Source organism: Macaca mulatta, chromosome 19 (genome assembly GCF_049350105.2).
Source record: "Macaca mulatta isolate MMU2019108-1 chromosome 19, T2T-MMU8v2.0, whole genome shotgun sequence".
In the NCBI taxonomy this organism is placed as follows: Eukaryota; Metazoa; Chordata; class Mammalia; order Primates; family Cercopithecidae; genus Macaca; species Macaca mulatta.
The window spans coordinates 25,753,510-25,775,734 of NC_133424.1; the positions used below are offsets into that span (position 1 = coordinate 25,753,510).

Below are 22,225 nucleotides of genomic sequence, written 5' to 3' on the forward strand. Positions count from 1 at the left end.
CTTTTGGAAAAACTACATTTTGATGTGTGATTTCATCTCACAGAGTTACAACATTCCTTTCATTGAAAAGTTTGCTAACACTTTTTTCGTGGAGTGTGCATTGGGATATTTGGGAATGCATTGAGGAATATGGTGAAAAAGGAACTATCCTCAGATAAAAACTAGAAAGAAACTTGTTGAGAAACAGCTTTGTGATGTGTGAATTCATTTTACAGAATTACACTGTTCTTTTCTTTTGGCAGTTTGTTAACACTGTTTTCTTGGAATCTGCAAAGGTAAGTTTGGGAGTGCATTGAGGCCTATAGTGAAAAAGGACATATCATCAGATAAAAACTAGATAGAAACTTCCTGAGAAACTGCTTTATGATGTGTGAATTCATCTCACAGAGATACACCTTTCTTTTCTTTTCTTTTCTTTTCTTTTTTGGTTTTATTTCTTTTTATTTATTATTATTATTATATTTTAAGTTCTAGGGTACATGTGCATAACGTGAAGGTTTGTTACATATGTATACCTGTGCCATGTTGCTGTGCTGCACCCATCAACTCGTCAACACCCATCAACTCGTCATTTACATCAGGTATAACTCCCAATGCAATCCCTCCCCACGCCTCCCACCCCACAACAGGCCCTGGTGTGTGATGTTCCCCTTCCCAAGTCCAAGTGATCTCATTGTTCAATTCCCACCTATGAGTGAAAACATGCAGTGTTCGGTTTTCTGTTCCTGTGATAGTTTGCTAAGAATGATGGTTTCCAGCTGCATCCATGTCCCTACAAAGGACACAAACTGATCCTTTTTTATGGCTGCATAGTATTCCATGGTGTATATGTGTCACATTTTCTTAATCCAGTCTGTCACTGATGGACATTAGGGTTGATTCCAAGTCTTTGCTATTGTGAATAGTGCTGCAATAAACATACGTGTGCATGTGTCTTTATAACAGCATGATTTATAATCCTTTGGCTATATACCCAGTAATGGGATGGCTGGGTCATGTGGTACATCTAGTTCTAGATCCTTGAGGAATCGCCACACTGTTTTCCATAATGGTTGAACTAGCTTAAAATCCCACCAACAGTGTAAAAGTGTTCCTATTTCTCCACATCCTCTCCAGCACCTGTTGTTTCCTGACTTTTTAATGATTGCCATTCTAACTGGTGTGAGATGGTATCTCATTGTGGTTTTGATTTGCATTTCTCTGATGGCCAGTGATGATGAGCATTTTTTCATGTGTCTGTTGGCTGTATGAATGTCTTCTTTTGAGAAATGTCTGTTCATATCCTTTGCCCACTTTTTGATGGGGTTCTTGGTTTCTTTCTTGTAAATTTGTTTGAGTTCTTTGTAGGTTCTGGATATTAGCCCTTTGTCAGATGAGTAGATTGCAAAAATTTTCTCCCATTCTGTAGGCTGCCTGTTCACTCTGATGGTAGTTTCTTTTGCTGTGCAGAAGCTTTTCAGTTTAATTAGATCCCATTTGTCAATTTTGGCTTTTACTGCCGTTGCTTTTGGTGTTTTAGACAAGAAGTCTTTGCCCATGCCTATATCCTGAATGGTACTACCTAGGGTTTCCTCTAGGGTTTTTATGGTATTAGGTCTAACATTTAAGTCTCTAATCCATCTTGAATTAATTTTCGTATAAGGAGTAAGGAAAGGATCCAGTTTCAGCTTTCTACTTATGGCTAGCCAATTTTCCCAGCACCATTTATTAAATAGGGAATCCTTTCCTCATTTCTTGTTTCTCTCAGGTTTGACAAAGATCAGATGGCTGTAGATGTGTGGTATTATTTCTGAGGACTCTGTTCTGTTCCATTGGTCTACATCTCTGTTTGGGTACCAGTACCATGCTGTTTTGGTTACTGTAGCCTTGTAGTATAGTTTGAAGTCAGGTAGCGTGATGCCTCCAGCTTTGTTCTTTTGACTTAGGATTATCTTGGAGATGCGGGCTCTTTTTTGGTTCCATATGAACTTTAAAGCAGTTTTTTCCAATTCTGTGAGGAAACTCATTGGTAGCTTGATGGGGATGGCATTAAATCTATAATCTACCTCAGGCAGTATGGCCATTTTCACGATATTGATTCTTCTCATACATGAGCATGGTATGTTCTTCCATTTGTTTGTGTCCTCTTTTATTTCACTGAGCAGTGGTTTGTAGTTCTCCTTGAAGATGTCCTTTACATCCCTTGTAAGTTGGATTCCTAGGTTTTTTATTCTCTTTGAAGCTATTGTGAATGGAAGTTCATTCCTGATTTGGCTCTCTGTTTGTCTGTTACTGGTGTATAAGAATGCTTGTGATTTTTGCACATTAATTTTGTATCCTGAGACTTTGCTGAAGTTGCTTATCAGCTTAAGGAGATTTTGGGCTGAGATGATGGGGTTTTCTAAATATATAATCATGTCATCTGCAAACAGGGACAATTTGACTTCTTCTTTTCCTGACTGAATACCCTGGATTTCTTTCTCTTGCCTGATTGCCCTAGCCAGAACTTCCAACACTATGTTGAATAGGAGTGGTGAGAGAGGGCATCCCTGTCTTGTGCCAGTTTTCAAAGGGAATTTTTCCAGTTTTTGCCCATTCAGTATGATATTGGCTGTGGGTTTGTCAGAAATAGCTCTTATTATTTTGAGGTGTGTTCCATCAATACCGAATTTATTGAGCGTTTTTAGCATGAAGGGCTGTTGAATTTTGTCAAAAGACTTTTCTGCATCTATTGAGATAATCATGTGGTTCTTGTCTTTGGTTCTGTTTATATGCTGGATTATGTTTATTGATTTGCGAATGTTGAAGCAGCCTTGCATCCCAGGGATGAAGCCCACTTGATCATGGTGGATAAGCTTTTTGATGTGCTGCTGAATCCGGTTTGCTAGTATTTTATTGAGGATTTTTGCATCGATGTTCATCAGGGATATTGGTCTAACATTCTCTTTTTTTGTTGTGTCTCTTCCAGGCTTTGGTATCAGGATGATATTGGCCTCATAAAATGAGTTAGGGAGGATTCACTCTTTTTCTATTGATTGGAATAGTTTCAGAAGGAATGGTACCAGCTCCTCTTTTTACGTCTGGTAGAATTCAGCTGTGAATCCATCTGGTCCTGGACTCTTTTTTGGTTGGTAGGCTATTAATTATTGCCTCAATTTCAGAGCCTGCTATTGGTCTATTCAGGGATTCAACTTCTTCCTGGTTTAGTCTTGGAAGAGTGTAAGTGTCCAGGAAATTATCCATTTCTTCTAGATTTTCTAGTTTATTTGCATAGAGGTGTTTATAGTATTCTCTGATGGTAGGTTGTATTTCTGTGGGGTCGGTGGTGATATCCCCTTTATCATTTTTTATTGCGTCTATTTGATTCTTCTCTCTTTTCCTCTTTATTAGTCTTGCTAGCGGTCTGTCAATTTTGTTGATCTTTTCAAAAAACCAACTCCTGGATTCATTGATTTTTTGAAGGGTTTTTTGTGTCTCTATCTCCTTCAGTTCTGCTCTGATCTTAGTTATTTCTTGCCTTCTGCTAGCTTTTGAATGTGTTTGCTCTTGCTTCTCTAGTTCTTTTAATTGTGATGTTAGAGTGTCAATTTTAGATCTTTCCTGCTTCCTCTTGTGGGCATTTAGTGCTATAAATTTCCCTCTACACACTGCTTTAAATGTGTCCCAGAGATTCTGGTATGTTGTATCTTTGTTCTCATTGGTTTCAAAGAACATCTCTATTTCTGCCTTCATTTCGTTATGTACCCAGTAGTCATTCAGGAGCAGGTTGTTCAGTTTCCATGTAGTTGAGCGGTTTTGATTGAGTTTCTTAGTCCTGAGTTCTAGTTTGATTGCAATGTGGTCTGAGACACAGTTTGTTATAATTTCTGTTCTTGTACATTTGCTGAGGAGTGCTTTGCTTCCAATTATGTGGTCAATTTTGTAATAAGTGTGATTTGACGCTGAGTAGAATGTATATTCTGTTGATTTGGCATGGAGAGTTCTGTAGATGTCTATTAGGTCTGCTTGCTGCAGAGTTGTGTTCAATTCCTGGATATCCTTGTTAACTTTCTGCCCCCACTCTCTTCTGGCTTTTTAGAGTTTCTGCCGAGACATCTGCTGTTAGTCTGATGGGCTTCCCGTTGTGGGTAACCCGACCTATCTCTCTGGCTGCCCTTAACAGTTTTTCCTTCATTTCAACTTTGGCGAATCTGGCAATTATGTGTCTTGGAGTTGCTCTTCTCGAGGAGTATCTTTGTGGCATTCTCTGTATTTCCTGGATTTGAATTTTGGCCTGCCCTACTAGGTTGGGGAAGTTCTCCTGGATGATATCCTGAAGAGTGTTTTCCAACTTGGTTCCATTTTCCCCCTCACTTTCAGGCACCCCAATCAGACGTAGATTTGGTCTTTTTACATAATCCCATACTTCTTGCAGGCTTTGTTCATTTCTTTTTCTTCTTTTTTCTTTTGGTTTCTCTTCTCCCTTCATTTCGTTCATTTGATCCTCAATCGCTGATACTCTTCCTTCCAGTTGATCGAGTCGGTTACTGAAGCTTGTGCATTTGTCACATATTTCTCGTGTCATGGTTTTCATCTCTTTCATTTCATTATTGCCTTCTCTGCATTAATTACTCTAGCCATCAATGCTTCCACTTTTTTTTCAAGATTTTTAGTTTCTTTGCGCTGGGTACATAATCCCTCCTTTAGCTCTGAGAAATTTGATGGACTGAAGCCTTCTCTCATCTCGTGAAAGTCATTCTCTGTGAAGCTTTGATCCGTTGCTGGTGATGAGCTGCGCTCCTTTGCCGGGGGAGATGCACTCTTATTTTTTGAATTTCCAGCTTTTCTGCCCTGCTTTTTTCCCATCTTTGTGGTTTTATCTGCCTCTGGTCTTTGATGATGATGGTGACGTACTGATGGGGTTTTGGTGTAGGTGTCCTTCCTGTTTGATAGTTTTCCTTCTAATAGTCAGGACCCTCAGCTGTAGGTCTGTTGGAGATTGTTTCAGGTCCACTCCAGACCCTGTTTGCCTGGGTGTCAGCAGCAGAGGCTGCAGTAGAATACTGCTGAACAGCGAGTGTACCTGTCTGATTGTTGCTTTGGAGGCTTCCTCTCAGGGGTGTACTCCACCCTGTGAGTTGTCAGACTGCCCCTAGTGGGGGATGTCTCCCAGTTAGGCTACTCAGGGGTCAGGGACCCACTTGAACAGGCAGTCTGTCCCTTCTTAGATCTCAACCCTCGTGTTGGGAGATCCACTGCTCTCTTCAAAGCTGTCAAACAGAGTCTTTTGCGTCTGCAGTGGTTTCTGCTGCCTTTGTTGTTGTTTATCTGTGCCCTGTCCCCAGAGGTGGAGTCTACAGGGACAGGCAGGTATCCTTGAGCTGCTGTGTGCTCCACCCTGTTCGAGCTTCCCAGCGGCTTTGTTTACCTGCTTAAGCCTCAGCAATGGCGGGCGTCCCTCCCCCAGCCTCACTGCTGCCCTGCGGTTAGATTGCAGACTGCTGTGCTAGCAATGAGGGAGGCTCCGTGGGCGTGGGACCCTCCCGGCCAGGTGTGTGATATAACCTCCTGGTATGCCTGTTTGCTTAAAGTGCAGTATTGGGGTGGGAGTTACCTGATTTTCAAGGTGTTGTTTTTCTCAGTTTCCTTGGCTAGGAAAAGGGATTCCCTTCCCTCTTGCGCTTCCCAGGTGAGGCGCTGCCTCACCCTGCTTCAGCTCTCACTGGTCGGGCTGCAGCAGCTGACCAGCACCGATTGTCCGGCACTCCTTAGTGAGATGAACTCAGTATCTCAGTTGAAAATGAAGAAATCACTGGTCTTCTGTGTCGCTCACACTGGGAATTGGAGACTGGAGCTGTTCCTATTCGGCCATGTTGCTCTGCCCCTCACACACCTTTCTTTTCATTGAGGAGTTTGCTAACACTGTTTTCGTCTAATATGCATGTGTATATTTGAGAGTGCATTGAGGCCTAGGGTGAAAAAGGAAATATCCTCAGATAACAACTAGAAATATGCTTTCTCAGAAACTGCCTTGAGATTTGTGAATTCATCTCACAGAGTTACACCATTCATTTCATGGAGTGGTTTAGTAGCACTGTTTTTGGGGAATCTGAGAAGGGATATTTTGGATCATTTTGAAGCCTATGGTGACAATGGAAATATCCTCAGATAAAATCCAGAAAGAAGCTTTCTGAGAAAGTTCTTTGTGATGTGTGATTTCACCTCACAGAGTGACACCTTTCTGTTCATGGAGCAGTTTGCTAACACAGTTTTCGTGGAATCTGCAAAGGGATATTTGTGAGTGTATTGAGGCCTATGGTGAAAAAGGAAATCTCCTCAGATAAAAACTAGAAAGAAGCTTTCTGAGAAACTGCTTTGTAATGTGTGAATTCATCTCAGAGAGTTACACCTTTCTTTTCATTGAGCAGTCTGATAGCACTGTTTTCATTTAATCTGCAATAGGATAGTTGGGAGCACCTTGAAGCCTATGGAGACAAAGGAAATATCCTCAGAATAAAACCAATAAGAAGCTTTCTGGGAAACTGCTTTGTAATGTGTGAATTCATCTCACAGAGTTACACTGTTCTTTTCGTTGAGAAGTTTACGAACAATTTTTTTGTTTATTCTGCAGTGGGATATTTGGGAGCGCATTGAGGAATATGGTGATAAAGAAAATATCTTCAGATCAAAACTATAAAGAAGGTTTCTGAGAAACACCCTTGTGATGTGTGGATTCACCTCAGAGATTTACACCACTGTTTTCATGGAGCAGTTTGGTAGCACTGTTTTTGGGGAATCCGAAAATGCATGTTTTGAATCGCTTTGAAGCCTATGGTGACAAAGGAAATATCGTCAGTTAAAAACTAGAAAGAATCTTAATGAGAAAGTTCGTTGTGATGTGTGAATTCATCTCACAGAGTTACACCTTTCTTTTCATGGAGTAGTTCCCTAACACTGTTTTCATGGACTCTGTAATGTTATATTCCAGAGTGCATTGAGTCCTATACTGAAAGAGGAAATATCTTTAGATAAAAACTAGAAAGAAGCTTTCTAAGAAACTGCTTTGCGTTGTGAGAATTCATCTCACAAAGTTACACCTTTCTTTCCTTGGAGCAGTTTGCTAACACTGTTTTCATGGCATCTGCAAAGTGATATTTGGGAGTACATTAAGAACTATAGTGAAAAAGGAAATATCCACACATAAGAAAGGAAAAGAAGTTTTCTGAGAAACTGCTTTGTGATGTGTTAATTCATCTCTCAGTGTTATACCAATCATCTCATTGATCAATTTGGTAGCACTGTATTCCAGGAATCTGTGAAAGGATATTTTGGATCACTTTGAAGCCTATGGTGACAAAAGAAATATCCCTAGATAAAAATTAAAAGAAGCTTTCTGAGAAAATGGTTTGCGATGTGTGAATTCATCTCACAGAATTACACCATGGTTATCATTGAGTAGTTTGATAAGACAGCTTTCATGGAATCTGCAATAGGATAATTGGAAGTGCATTGAAGCTTATGGTGACAAAGGAAATATTTCCAGATAAAGACAAAAAGATGTTTTCTGAGAAACTGCGTTGTGATGTGTGAAATCATCTCACAGAGTTACACTGTACTTTTCACTGAGCAGTTTGCAAAAACTGTTTTCTTGGAATCTGCAATCGGATACTTTGGAGCACAGTGAAGCTTAAGGTGACAATGAATATATCCTCAGATAAAAACCAAAAGGAAACCTTCTGAGAAACTGATTTGTAATGCGTGAATTCATATCACAGAGTTACACAATTCTTTTCCTGGAGCAGTTTGGTAGCACTGTTTTAGGGGAATCTGAGAAAGGATATTTTGGATCGCATTGAAGCCTATGGTGACAAAGGAGATATCCTCAGATAAAAACTAGAAAGAAGCTATCTGAGAAACTTCTTTGTGATGTGTGAATTCATCTCACAGGGGCACACCTTTCTGTTCATGGAGCATTTTACTAACACACTTTTTGTGGAATCTGCAAAGGGATAGTTGGGAGCACCTTGAGTCCTATGGTGAAAAAGCAAACATCCTCAGATAAAAACTAGGAAAAGCTTTCTGAGAAACTCATTTGAGATGTGTGAATTCATCTCACAGTGTCACATCGTTCTTTTCTTTAAGCAGTTTGATAACACTGTTTTCATGGAATCTGCAATAGGATATTTGGGAGCACATTGAAGCTTATGGTGACAAAGGAAATATTCTCAGATAAAAACCAAAAAGATGCTTTCTGAGAAACTACTTTGTCATGTGTGAATTCATCTCTCAGAGTTACACAGTTCTTTTCATTGAGCAGTTTGCTAACACTGTTTTCTTTGGAACTTCTATGGGATATTTCAGAGCCTTTTGAAGTTTATGGTGACAAAGGAAATATCCTCAGACAAAAACTAGAAAGAAACTTTCTGAGAAACTGCTTTGTGATTTCTGAATTCATCTCATAGTTACATGATTCTGTTCATGGAGCTGTGTGGTAATACTGTTTTTGGGGAATCTGAGTAGGGATATTTTGGATCTCATTGAAGCCTAAGTTGACAGAGGAAGTATCTTCAGATAAAAACTAGAAAACAGCTTCCGTAAAACTTCTTTTTGGTGTGTGAATTCATCTCACAGAGTTACACTTTTCTTTTCATGGAGCAGTTTCTTAACACCCTTTTCGTGGAATCTGCAAAGGGATGTTTGGGAGCGCATTGAGGCAACTGGTGAAAAATTACATATTCTCAGATAAAAACTAGAAAGAAGCTTTCTGAGAAGCTGCTTTGTGATGTGTGAATTCATCTCACAGATTTACACTGTTCTTTTCATTGAGCAGTTTGCTAAAATTGTTTTCTTGGAATCTGTAATTTGATATTTCTGAGCACTTTGAAGCTTATGGTGACAAAGTAAATATCCTCATAAAAACTAGAAAGAAGCTTTCTGAGAAACTGCTTTGTGATTTCTGAATTCATCTCATAGAGTTACATGATTCTGTTCATGGAGCAGATTCTTAACATTCTTTTCATGGAATCTGCAAAGGGATGTTTGGGAGTGCATTGAAGCCTCTGGTGAAAAGTACATATTCTCAGATAAAAACCAGAAAGAAGCTTTCTGAGAAACTGCTTTGTGATGTGTGAATTCATCTCACGGATTTAGACTGTTCTTTCCATTGAGCAGTTTGCTAACATTGTTTTCTTGGAATTTGCAATGGGATATTTCTGAGCACTTTGAAGCGTATGGTGACAAAGTAAATATCCTCATAAAAACTAGAAAGAAGCTCTCTGAGTAACAGCTCTGTGATGTGTTAAGTCATCTCAGAGAGTTACATGATGGTTTTCATGGAACAGTTTGGTAGCACTGTCTTGGGGAAATCTGAGAAGGGATATTTTGGATCCCATTGAAGCCTACAGTGACAAAGGAAATATCCTCAGATAAAAACCAGAAAGAAGCTTTCTGAGAAACTTCTTTGTGATGTGTGATTTCATCTCACAGAGTTACACCTTTCTTTTCATGGAGCAGTTTGCTAACATTGTTGTCGCGGAATCTGCAAAAGGATATTTGGGAGTGCATTGAGGCCTATAGTGAAAAAGAAAATATTCTTAGATAAAAACTAGAAAGAAGCTTTCTGAGAAACTGTTTTGTGATGTGTGAATTCATCTCAAGGAGTTACACCGTTCTTTTAATTGAGCAGTCTGATAACACTGGTTTCATTTAATCTACAATGGAATAGTTGGGAGTGCTTTGAAGCCTATGGTGACAACAGAAGTATCCTCAGACAAAAACCAAAAAGAAGCTTTCTGAGAAACTGCTTTGTGAGGTGTGAATTCATCTCACAGAGTTACATCATTCATTTCATTGAGAAGTTTACTAACACTTTTTTCGTCTAAATTTCATTGGAATATTTGGGAGCACATTGAAGAATATGGTGAAAAAGGAAATATCCTCAGATAAAAAAAGAAAGAAACTTTCTGAGAAACAGCTTTGTGATGTGTGAATTTATCTCACAGAGTTACACTGCTGTTTTCATGGAGCAGTTTGGTAGCACTGTTTGGGGGGAACCTGAGAAGGGATATTTTGAATGATATTGAAGCTTATGGTGACAACCGAAATAGCCTCAGGTAAAAACTAGAAAAAAGCTTTCTGAGAAATGCTTGTGATGTGTGAATTCACCTCACAGAGTTGCACCTTTCTTTTCACTGAGCTGTTTGATAACACTGTTTTCATGGAATTTGCAAAGAGTTATTTGGGAGCTCATTGAGGCCTATAGTGAAAAAGGAAATATCCTCAGATAAAAACTAGATAGATGCTTTCTGAGAAACTGCTTTGTGATGTGTGAAATCATCTCACAGAGTTACACTGTTCTTTTTACTGAGCAGTTTGCTAACACTGATTTCTTGGAATCTGCAAAGTGATATTTTGGATCAACTTGGAGCTTATGGTGACAAAGTAAATATCCTCAGACAAAAACTAGAAAGAAGCTTTCTGAGAAACTATTTTTGGTTTGAGAATTCTTCTCACAGAGTTACATAAGTCTTTTCATGGACTAGTTTGTTAGCACTGTCTTTGGAGTATGTAATAAGGGAAATTTTGGATAGCATTGAACCCTGCCGTAACAAAGGAAATATCCTCTTATAAAAACTAGAAAAAAGCTTTTAGAGTAACTGCTTTATGGTGTGTGAATTCATATCACAGAGATACAATGTTCTTTTCTTTGAACAGTGTGCTAACACTGTTATCTTGGAATCTGCAATGGGATATATTGGAGCACCTAGAATCTTATGGTGACAAAGGAAATATCCTCATATATAAACTGGAAAGAAGCTTTTTGAGGAATTTCTTTCTGATGTGTTAATTCATTTAACAGAGTTACATGAATCTTTTCATGGTTCATTTACGTAGCACTGTTTTTGGTGAATCTGAGAAGGGATATTTGGGATCACATTGAATCCTTTCATGAAAAGGAAATATCCTCAGATAAAAACTAGAAAGAAGCTTTCTGAGAAAGTTCTTTGTCATGTGTGAACTCATCTCACAGAGTTACACCATTCTTTTCATTGAGCAGTTTGATAACACTGTTTTTGTGGGCACTGCAATAGGATATTTCTTAGCACATTAAAACCTAGGGTGAGAAAGGAAATATCCTCTGATAAAACCCAAAAAGCAGCATTCTGAGAAACTGCTTTGTTATGTGTGAATTCATCTCACAGACTTACACCATTCTATTCATTGAACCGTTTGCTAACACTGTTTTCTTGGAATCTGCAATGGGATATTTTGGAACGCATTGAAGATTATGGTGATGAAGGAAATATCCTCAGACAAAAACAAGAAAGAAGCTTTCTGAGAAACTGCTTTGTGATGTGTGAATTCATTTCTCAGAGTTACATTGTTCTTTTCATTGAGCAGTTAGCTAACACTGTCTTCTACAATCTGCAATGGGATATTTTGGAGTACATTGAAGCTTAAGGGAACAAAGGAAATACCCTCAAACAATAACTTGAAAGAAGCTTTCTGAGAAATCGCTTTGTGATGTGTTAATTCATCTCATAGAGTCACACGATACTTTTCATGGACCAGTTTGTTAGCACTGTTTTTGGGGAATCTAAGAAGGCATATTTGGGATCACTTTGAAGACTATGATGACAAAGGAAATATCCTAAAATAAAAACTAGAAAGAAGCTTTGTGAGAAATTTCTTTGTGATGTGTAAATTCAACTCACACAGTTACACCTTTCTTTTCATTGAGCATTTTGCTAGCACATTTCCGTGGAATCTGCAAAGGGATATTTTGGAACACATTGAAGCTTAACGTGAGAAAGAAATTACCCTCACATAAAAACTAGAAGGAAGCTTTCTAAGAAACGCTTTCTGTTGTGTTAATTCATCTCACAGAGCTACATGATTCTTTTCATGCAACAGTTTGATAGCTCTGTTTTTGGGGAATCTGAAAAGGGATATTTGGGATTGCATTGAAGGCTATGGTGAGAAAGCAAACATCCTCAGATAAAAAATAGAAAGAAGTATTCTGAGAAAGTTCTTTGTTATTTGTTAAAACATCTCACAGATTTACACGTTTCTTTTTGTGTAGGACGTCGCTAACACTCTTTTCATGAAATTTGCAATGGGATATTCCATACCACTTTGAGGCCTAAGGTGAAAAAGGAAATATCCTTAGATAAAACCTAGAAAGAATCTTTCTGAGAAATTGCTTTGTGATGTGTGAATTCATCTTACAGAGTTGTACTATTCTTTTCATTGAGCAGTTTGATGACACTGTTTTCATGGAATCTGCAATAGGATATTTGGGAGCACATTGAAGCCTAGGGTGGCAAAGGTAATATCCTCAGATAACATTCAAATAGAAGCTTTCTGTGAAATTCCTTTGTGATGTGTGAGTTTATCTCACAGATTTACACCACTGTTTTCAATGTGCAGATTGGTAGCACTGTTTTTGGGGAATCGGAGAAAGGATATTTTGAATTGCATTGAAACTCATGGTGACAAAGAAAATATCTTCAGATAAAAGGTAGAGAGAAGCTTTCTCATAAACTGTTTTGCAACGTGTGAATTCATTTCCAGAGTTACACTGTTCTTTTCCTTGAGCAGTATGCTAACAGCGTTTTTGTGGGATCCGCAATGTTATATTTTGGAGCGCATTTAAGCTTATGGTAACAAAGGAAATAGCCTCAGACAAAAACTAGAAAGCAGCTTTCTGAGAAACTTCTTTGTGATTTGTGAATTCATCTCAGAGAGTTACATGATTTTTTAAATAGATCAGTTTGTTAACACTGTTTTTCTGGAATCTGAGAAGAGATATTTGGGATCGTATTGAAGCCTATGGTGAATAGGAAATATCCCCAGATAACAACTAGAAAGAAGCTTTCTGACAAAGTGCTTTGTAATGTGTGAACTCATCTCACAGAGTTGCACTACTCTTTTCATTGAGCAGTATGAAAACACTGTTTTGTGGAATCCACAGTAGGATATTTGGGAGTGCATTGAAACCTATGGTGACAAAGGAAATATCCTCAGATAACAACTAGAAAGAAGCTTTCTGAGAAAGTTCTTTGTAACGAATGAACTCATCTCTCAGAGTTACACTGTTCTTTTCATTGAAGAGTTTGCTAACACTCTTTTTGTGGAATCGACAAAGGGATATTTCAGAGCGCATTGAAGTTTAAGGTTACAAAGGAAATAACCCCATATAAAAACTAGAAAGAAGTTTTCTGAGGAAACACTTTCTGATTTGCTAATTCTTGTCACAGATTTATACGAATCTTTTCATGGAGCAGTTTTTTAACACTGTTTTTGTGGAATCTGAGAAGGGACATTTTGGATCACATTGAAGCCTTTGGTGACAAAGGTAATATCCTCAGATAAAAACTAGAAAGGAGCTACCTGAGAAATTTCAATGTGATGTGTGAATTCATCTCACAGAGTTTCACATCCCTTTATATGGAATAGTTTGCTAACACTGTTTTTGTGGAATTTGCAAAGGGATATTTTGGAGCCCATTGAGGTCTATGGTGAAAAGGGAAATATCCTCAGATAAAAATTAGAAACAAGTTTTCTGAGAAAGTTCTTTGTGATGTGTTAATTCACCTCATTGAGTTAAACTTTTCTTTTGATGGATGGGTTTGCTAACACTGTTTTCGTGTAAAATGCAAGGGGATATTTGGGAGTGCATTGAGGCCTATGGTGAAAAACTAAATATACTCAGATAAAAACTAGAAAGAAGCTTTCTGAGAAAGAGCTTTGTGATGTGTGAATCCAACTCACAGTGTTACACTGTTCTTTTCATTGAGCAGTTTGCTAACACTGTTTTTGTGTAATCTGCAAAGGGATATTTGGAAGCACATTGAGACCTATAGTAAAAATGGAAATATCCTCAGATGAAAATTAGAAAGAAGATTTCTCAGAGACTGCTTTGTGATGTGTGAATTCATCTTAGAGAGTTACACTGTCCTTTTCATTGAGCAGTTTGATAACACTGTTTTCATGGAATCTGCAATAGGATATTTTGGAGCGCATTGAAGCCTCTGGTGACAAAGGAAATATCCTCAGATAAAAACCAATCAGAAGCTTTCTGTGAAAGTGCTTTGTGATGTGTGAATTCATCTCACAAGGTTACACTGTTCTTTTCATTGAGAAATTTAATAACACTTTTTTTGTGGAATCTTCAATGGGATATTCTGGAATGCATAGAGAAATCTAGTGAAAAATTAAATATCCTCAGATTAAAACTAGTAAGAAGCTTACTCAGAAACAGCTTTGTGATGTGTGAATTCATATCTCAGAGTTACACCATTCTTCTCATGGAGCAGTATGGTGGCACCATTTTTGGGGAATCTGCAATAGGATATTTGGGAGCGCATTGAAGCCTAGGGTGACAAAGTAAATATATTCAGACAGAAACCAAAAAGAAGCTTTCTGAGAAACTGCTTTTTGATGTCTGAATTCACTTCACAAATTTACACCTTTATTTTCATGGAGCAATTTACTAACACTCTTTTCATGGAATCTGCAAAGGGATATTCTTGAGTGCATTTAGACTTACGGGGAGAAAGGAAATATCCTCAGGCAAAAACTGGAAAGCTTTCTGAGAAACTATTTCTGATTTGTTAATTCATCTCATAGAGTTATACCATTCTTTTCATGGAGCAGTTTGGTAGCACTGTTTTTGGGGAATCTGAGAAGGGATATTTTGGATGGCATTTAAGCCTATTGTCACAAAGGAAATATCCTTATATAAACATTGGAAAGAAGCTTTCTGAGTAACAGCTTTGTGATGTGTTAATTCATCTCACAGAGTTACACCTTCCTTTTCATGGAGCAGTTTACAAACACTGTTTTTGTGGATCTGCAAAGGGATATTTGGGAGTGCATTGAGGACTATAGTGAAAAAGGAAATATCCTCAGATAAAAACTGGAAAGAAGCATTCTGAGAAATTTCTATACAATGTGGATTCATCTGACAGAGTTACACTGGTCTTTTCTTTCAGCAGTCTGTTAACACTGTTTTCATGGAATCTGATATAGGATATTTGGGAGTGCATTGAAGCCTATGGTGACAAAGGAAATATCCTCAGATAAAAACCAAAAACAAGCCTTCTGAGAAACTGCTTTGTGATGTGTGAATTCTTCTTGCAGAGTTACACTGTTCTTTTCATTGAGTAGTTTCCTTACACTGTTTTCTTGGAATCTGCAGTGGGATATTTTGGAGCACATTAAAGCTTATGGTGACAAAGGAAATATCCTCCGAGAAAAACTAGAATGAAGGTTTCTCAGAATCTGCTTTCCGATTTGTGAATTCATCTCACAGAGCTACATATTTCTTTTCTTTTCTTTTTTTTTTTTTTTTTTGAGATGGAGTCTCGCTCTGTCTCCCAGGCTGGAGTGCAGTGGCGTGATCTTGGCTCACTGCAAGCTCCGCCGCCTCCCAGGTTCATGCCATTCTCCTGCCTCAGCCTCCCTAGAAGCCGAGACTACAGGCGCCCACCACCACATCTGGCTAATTTTTTGGTATTTTTAGTAGAGACGGGGTTTCACCATGTTCGCCAGGATGGTCTTGATCTCCTGACCTTGTGATCCGCCCGCCTCAGCCTTCCAAAGTGCTAGGATTACAGGCATGAGCCACCGCACCTGGCCACTGCAAATTTCTTTTCAAAGAGCAGTTTGTTAGTACTGTTTTTGGGGAATCTGAGAAAGGATATTTTGGATCACATTGAACCCTATGCTGACAGAGGAAATATCCTCAGATAAAAGCTAGAGAGATGCTTTCTGAGAATCCTCTTTGTGATGTGTGAATTCATCTCACAGAGTTATACCTTTGTCTTCATGGAGCAGTTTGCTAATACTGTTTTTGTGGAATCTGCAAAGGGATATTTTGGAGCACATTGAGACCTATGATGAAAAAGGAAATATCCTCAGATCAAAACTACAAAGAAGTTTTCTGAGTAACTGCTTTGTGATATGTGAATTCAACTCACAGAGTTTCACTGTTCTTATCATGGAAAACATTTTGCTAACTGTTTTCTTGGAATCTGCAATGGGATATTTTGGAGTGCAGTGAAGTTTATGGTGACAAAGGAAATATCCTTAGATAAAAACTAGAAAGAACCTTTCTTAGAAACTACGTTGTGATGTATCATTTCATCTCACAGAGTTACACCATTCTTTTCATTGAGCAGTCTCCTAACATTGTTTTCATGGAATTTGGAATAGGATATTTGGGAGCATATTGAAGTCTATGGTGACAAAGGAAATATCCTCAGACCAAAACCGAAAAAATGCTCTCCAAGAAACTGCTTTGTGATGTGTCAATTTATATCACAGTGTCATACTGTTTTTTCATTGAGAAGTTTGCTAACACTGCTTTTTTGGAATCTGCAATGGGACATTTCAGAACACATTGAAGCTTATGGTGACAAAAGAAATATCCTCAGAAAAAACTAGAAAGAAGCTTTTTGGGAAACTGCTTTCTGATTTGTGAATTCATCTCACAGAGTTACAATTTCCTTTCATGTGGCAGTTTCTTAACACAGTCGTTTGGGAATCGGAGAAGGAAAATTTGGATTGCATTGAAGCCTATGCTGACAAAGGAAATATCCTCAGATAAAACCTAGAAAGACGCTATCTGGGAAACTGCTTTTTGATGTGTGAATTCATTTCACATAGTTACACGTTTCTTTTCATGGAGCAGTTTGCAAACCATGTTTTCGTGGAATCTACAATGGGATATTTGGGAGCACATTGAGGATTATAGTGAAAAAAGAAATGTTCTCAGAAAAATACTGAAAAGATGCTTTCTGAGAAACTGCTATGTGATGTGAATTCACGTCACAGAGTTACACCCCTCTTTTCATTGGCCTATCTGCTAGCACAGTTTTCGGGGAATCTGCAATAGGATATTTGGGAACGCAGTGAAGCCTATGGTGACGAAGTATCCTCAGATAAAAACCAAAAAGAACTTTCTCAGAAACTGCTTTTTGATGTGTCAATTTATCTGAAAAAGTTACACTATTCTTCTCATTGAGCAGTTTGCTAACAGTGTTATCTTGGAATCTGTAATGGTATATTTAGGAGCACATTGACGCTTATGATGACAATGGAAATATCCTCAGACAAAAACCAGAAAGAAGCTTTCCGAGAAACTGCTTTGTGATGTGTTAATTCACCTCACCAAGTTACACCTTTCTTTTCATGGAGCAGTTTGCAAATACTGCTTGCTTGGAATCTGCAAAGGGATATTTGGGAGCACTTTGAGGACTATAGTGAAAAGGAAATAACCTCAGATAAAAACTGGAAATAAGCTTTCTGAGAAACTGTTATGTGATGAGAATTCATCTCATAGAAGTACACTGTTCTTTTCATTGAGCAGTCTGTTAACACTGTTATCGTGGAATCTGCAATAGGATATTTGGGAGCACATTGAAGCCTATGGTGACAAAGGAAATAGCCTCAGATAAAAAAGTAAAAGAAGCTTTCTGAGAAGCTGCTTTGTGAAGTGTCAAATTATCTCACAGTTGCACTGTTCTTTTCCTTTATCAGTTTGCTAACACTGTTCTCTTGGAATCCACACTGGGATATTTTGGAGTGCATGGAAGCTTACGGTGACAAAGGAAATTAACTCATATAAAAACTAGAAAGAATCTTTCTGAGAAACAACTTTGTGATGTGTTGATTCATCTCACACAGTTACACAATTGTTTTCAAGGATCAGTTTGGTAGGACTGTTTTTGGGGAATGTGAGAAGGGATATTTTGGATCGCATTGAAGCCTACAGTGACAAAGGAAATATCCTCAGATAAAAACTAGAAAGAAGCTTTCTGAGAAGTTCTTAGTGATGTGTGAATTCATCTCACAAAGTCACACCTTTCTTCTCATGGAGCAATTTGCTAACATTGTTTTCTTGGAATCTTCAAAGGGACATTTGGGAGCACTTTGAGGCCTATCGTGAAAAAGGAAATATACTCAAATAAAAACTAGAAAGAAGCTTTCTGAGAAACTGCTTTGGGTTGTGTTATTTCATCTCACAGAGTTACACCATTCTTCTCCTTTTTTATGGTTAATAACTTTTTATAAAGAAACTTTTGGTATAAATTGGTACATTGTTTTGGAAGGAGAATGTGATAGTGTGCATCAAAAGTCTTGGGATTTAAAAAAGATCTCTTTCATAAAGTAATCAGTTCCTTCAAATTGTTCCCAAGAAATTCTGGTAAGTAAATTTTCTTATTCACTTATCTCACTTATATAAGATACTTATATATCTTATATATACATATATATTATTATTATAATACTTTAAGTTCTAGGATACATGTGCACAACGTGCGGGTATGTTACATATGTATACATGTGCCATGTTGGTGTGCTGCACCCATCAACTCATCAGCACTCATCAACTCGTGATTTACATCAGGTATAACTCCCAATACAATCCCTCCCCCTCACACTTCCCCATAATAGGCCCTGGTGTGTGATGTTCCCCTACCAAGGTCTAAGTGATCTCATTGCTCAGTTCCAACCCATGAATGAGAACATGAAGTGTTTGTTTGGTTTTCTATTCTTGTGATAGTTTGCTGAGAATGATGGTTTCCAGCTGCATCCATGTCCCTACAAAGGACACAAACTCATCCTTTTTTTATGGCTGCATAGTATTCCATGATGTATACGTGCCACATTTTCTTAAACCAATCGGTAACTGATGGGCATTTGGGTTGATTCCAAGTTTTTGCTATTGTGAATAGTGCTGAAATGAACATATGTGTGCATGTGTCTTTATAGCAGCATGATTTATAATCCTTTGGGTATATACCCAGTAATGGGATGGCTGGGTCGAATGGTATTTCTAGTTCTAGATTCTTGATAAATCGCCACACTGTTTTCCAAAACAGTTGAACTAGTTAACAATCCCACCAACAGTGTAAAAGTTTTCCTATTGCTCCACATCCTCTCCAGCACCTGTTGTTTCCTGACTTTTTAATGATTGCCATTCTAACTGGTGTGATATAGTATCTCATTGTGGTTTTGATTTGCATTTCTCTGATGGCCAGTGACGATGAGCATTTTTTCATGTGTCTGTTGGCTGTATGCACGTCTTCTTTTGAGAAAATCTGCTCTTATCCTTTGCCCACTTTTTGATGGGGTTGTTTGTTTCTTTCTTGTAAATTTGTTTGAGTTCTTTGTAGGTTCTGGATATTAGCCCTTTCTCAGATGAGTAGATTGCAAAAATTTTCTCCCATTCCATAGGTTGCCTGTTCACTCTGATGGTCATTTCTTTTGCTGTGCAGAAGTTCTTTAGTTTAATTAGATCCCATTTGTCAGTTTTGGCTTTTGTTGCCATTGCTTTTGGTGTTTTAGACATGAAGTCCTTGCTCATGCCTATGGCCTGAATGGTATTACCTAGGTTTTCTTCTACGGTTTTTATGGTATTAGGCCTAACATTTAAGTCTCTAATCCATCTTGAATTAATTTTGGTATAAGGAGTAAGGAAAGGATCCAGTTTCAGCTTTCGACTTATGGCTAGCCAATTTTCCCAGCACCATTTATTAAATAGGGAATCCTTTCCCCATTTCTTGTTTTTGTCAAGTTTGTCAAAGTTCAGATGGCTATCAATGTGTAGTATTATTTCTGAGGACTCTGCTCTGTTCCATTGGTCTATATCTCTGCTTTGGTACCAGTACCATGCTCTTTTGGTTACTATAGACTTGTAGTATAGTTTGAAGTCAGGTAGTGTGATGCCTCCAGCTTTGTTCTTTTGACTTAGGATTGTCTTGGCAATGCGGGGTCTTTTTTGGTTCTATATGAACTTTGAAGCAGTTTTTTCCAATTCTGTGAAGAAACATATTGGTAGCTTAATGGGGATGACAATGAATCTATAGATTACCTTGGACAGTATGGCCATTTTCACGATATTTATTCTTCTCATACATGAGCATGGTATGTTCTTCCATTTGTTTGTGTCCTCTTTTATTTCACTGAGCAATGGTTTGTAGTTCTCCTTGAACAGGTCCATTACTTCCCTTGTAAATTGGATTCCTAGGTATTTTATTATCTTTGAAGCTATTGTGAATGTAAGTTAATTCATGGTGTGGCTCTCTGTTTGTCTGTTACTGGTGTATAAGAATGTGATTTTTGCACATTGATTTTGTATCCTAAGAGTTGCTGAAGTTGCTTATCAGCTTAAGGAGATTTGGGGCTGAGATGATGGGGTTTTCTAAATGTACAATCATGTCATCTGCAAACAAGGACAATTTGACTTCTTTTTTTCCTAACTGAATACCATTGATTTCTTTCTCTTGCCTGATTGCTCTAGCCAGAACTTCCAACACTATGTTGAGTAGGAGTGGTGAGAGAGGGCATCCCTGTCTTGTGCCAGTTTTCAAAGGGAATTTTTCCAGTTTTTGCCCATTCAGTATGATATTGGGTGTGGGTTTGTCATAAATAGCTCTTATTATTTTGAGATACATTTCTCAATACCTAGTTTATTGAGAGTTTTTAGTAAGAAGAGCTGTTGAATTTTGTCAAAGGCCTTTTCTGCATCTATTGAGATAATCATGTGGTTTTGTGTTTGATTCTGTTTATGTGCTGAATTATGTTTACTGATTTGTCTATCTTTAACCAGTCTTGCATCCCAGGGATGAAGCCCACTTGATCATGGTGGATAAGCTTTTTGATGTGCTGCTGGATTCGGTTTTCCAGTATTTTATTGAGGATTTTTGCATCGATGTTCATCAGGGATATTGGTCTAAAATTCTCTTTGTTTGTTGTGTCTCTGCCAGGCTTTGCTACAGGATGATGTTGGCCTCATAAAATGGGTTAGGGAGGATGGTACCAACTCCTCCTTGTACCTCTGGTAGTATTCTGCTGTGAATCCATCTGGTCCTGGACTTTTTTTGGTTGGTAGGCTATTAATCATTGCCTCAATTTCAGAGCCTGCTATTAGTCTATTCAGGGATTCAACTTCTTCCTGGTTTAGTCTTGGGATAGTGTAAGTGTCCAGGAAATTATCCATTTCTTTTAGATTTTCTAGTTTATTTGCATAGAGGTGTTTATAGTATTCTCTGATGGTAGTTTGTATTTCTGTGAGGTCTGTGGTGATATCCCCTTTTTCATTTAATATGGCGTCTATTTGATTTTTCTCTCTTTTCTTCTTTATTAGTCTTGCTAGCGGTCTATCAATTTTGTTGATCTTTCCAAGAAACCAAGTCTTGGATTCATTGATTTCTTGGAGGGTTTTTTGTGTCTCTATCTCCTTCAGTTCTGCTCTGATCTTAGTTGTTTCTTGCCTTCTGCTAACTTTTGAATGTGTTTGCTCTTGCTTCTCTAATTCTTTTAATTGTGATGTTAGGGTGTCAATTTTAGATCTTTCCAGCTTTCTCTTGTAGGCATTTAATGTTATAAATTTCCCTCTACACTCTGCTTTAAATGTGTCCCAGAGATTCTGGTATGTTATATCTTTGTTCTCACTGGTTTCAAAGAACATCTTTATTTCTGCCTTCATTTCGTTATGTACCCAGTAGTCATTCAGGAGCAGGTTTTTCAGTTTCCATGTAGTTGAGCGGTTTTTATTGAGTTTCATAGTCCTGTGTCCCAGTTTGATTGCACTGTGGTCTGAGAGACAGTTTGTTATAATTTCTGTTCTTGTACGTTTGCTGAGGAGTGCTTTACTTGGTGCAGAGTTGAATTCATTTCATGTATATCCTTGTTAACTTTCTATCTCATTGATCTATCTAATGGTGACAGTCGGGTGTTGAAGTCTCCCATTATTATTGTATGGGAGTCTAAGTCTCTTTGTAAGTCTCTAAGGACTTGCTTTATGAATCTGGGTGCTCCTGTATTGGGTGCATATATATTTGGGATAGTTAACTCTTCCTGTTGAATCTATTCCTTTACCATTATGTAATGGCCTTCTTTGTCTCTTTTGATCTTTGATGGTTTAAAGTCTACTTTATCAGAGACTAGGATTGCAACCCCTGCTTCTTTGTTTGTTCTCCATTTACTTGGTAGATCTTCCTCCATCCTTTTATTTTGAGCCTATATGTGTCTCTGCATGTGAGAAGGGTTTCCTGAATACAGCACACTGATGGGTCTTGACTCTTAATCCAATTTGCCAGTCTGTGTCTTTTAAATGGGCCCTTTAGTCACTTCACATTTAATGTTAATATTGTTATATTTGAACTTGATCCTGTCATTATGATATTAGCTGGTTATTTTGCTCGTTATTTGATGCGGTTTCTTCCTAACATCGATGGTCTTTACATTTTGGCAT

General features: G+C 38.0%; 1 pseudogene; it reads right to left on the reverse strand.

Moving 5' to 3' along the window:
* Positions 1-6,697: 6,697 nt before the first annotated feature.
* The window catches only part of LOC144337083 (uncharacterized), a 101,453-nt pseudogene continuing 85,925 nt past the window's right edge, over positions 6,698-22,225 (reverse strand).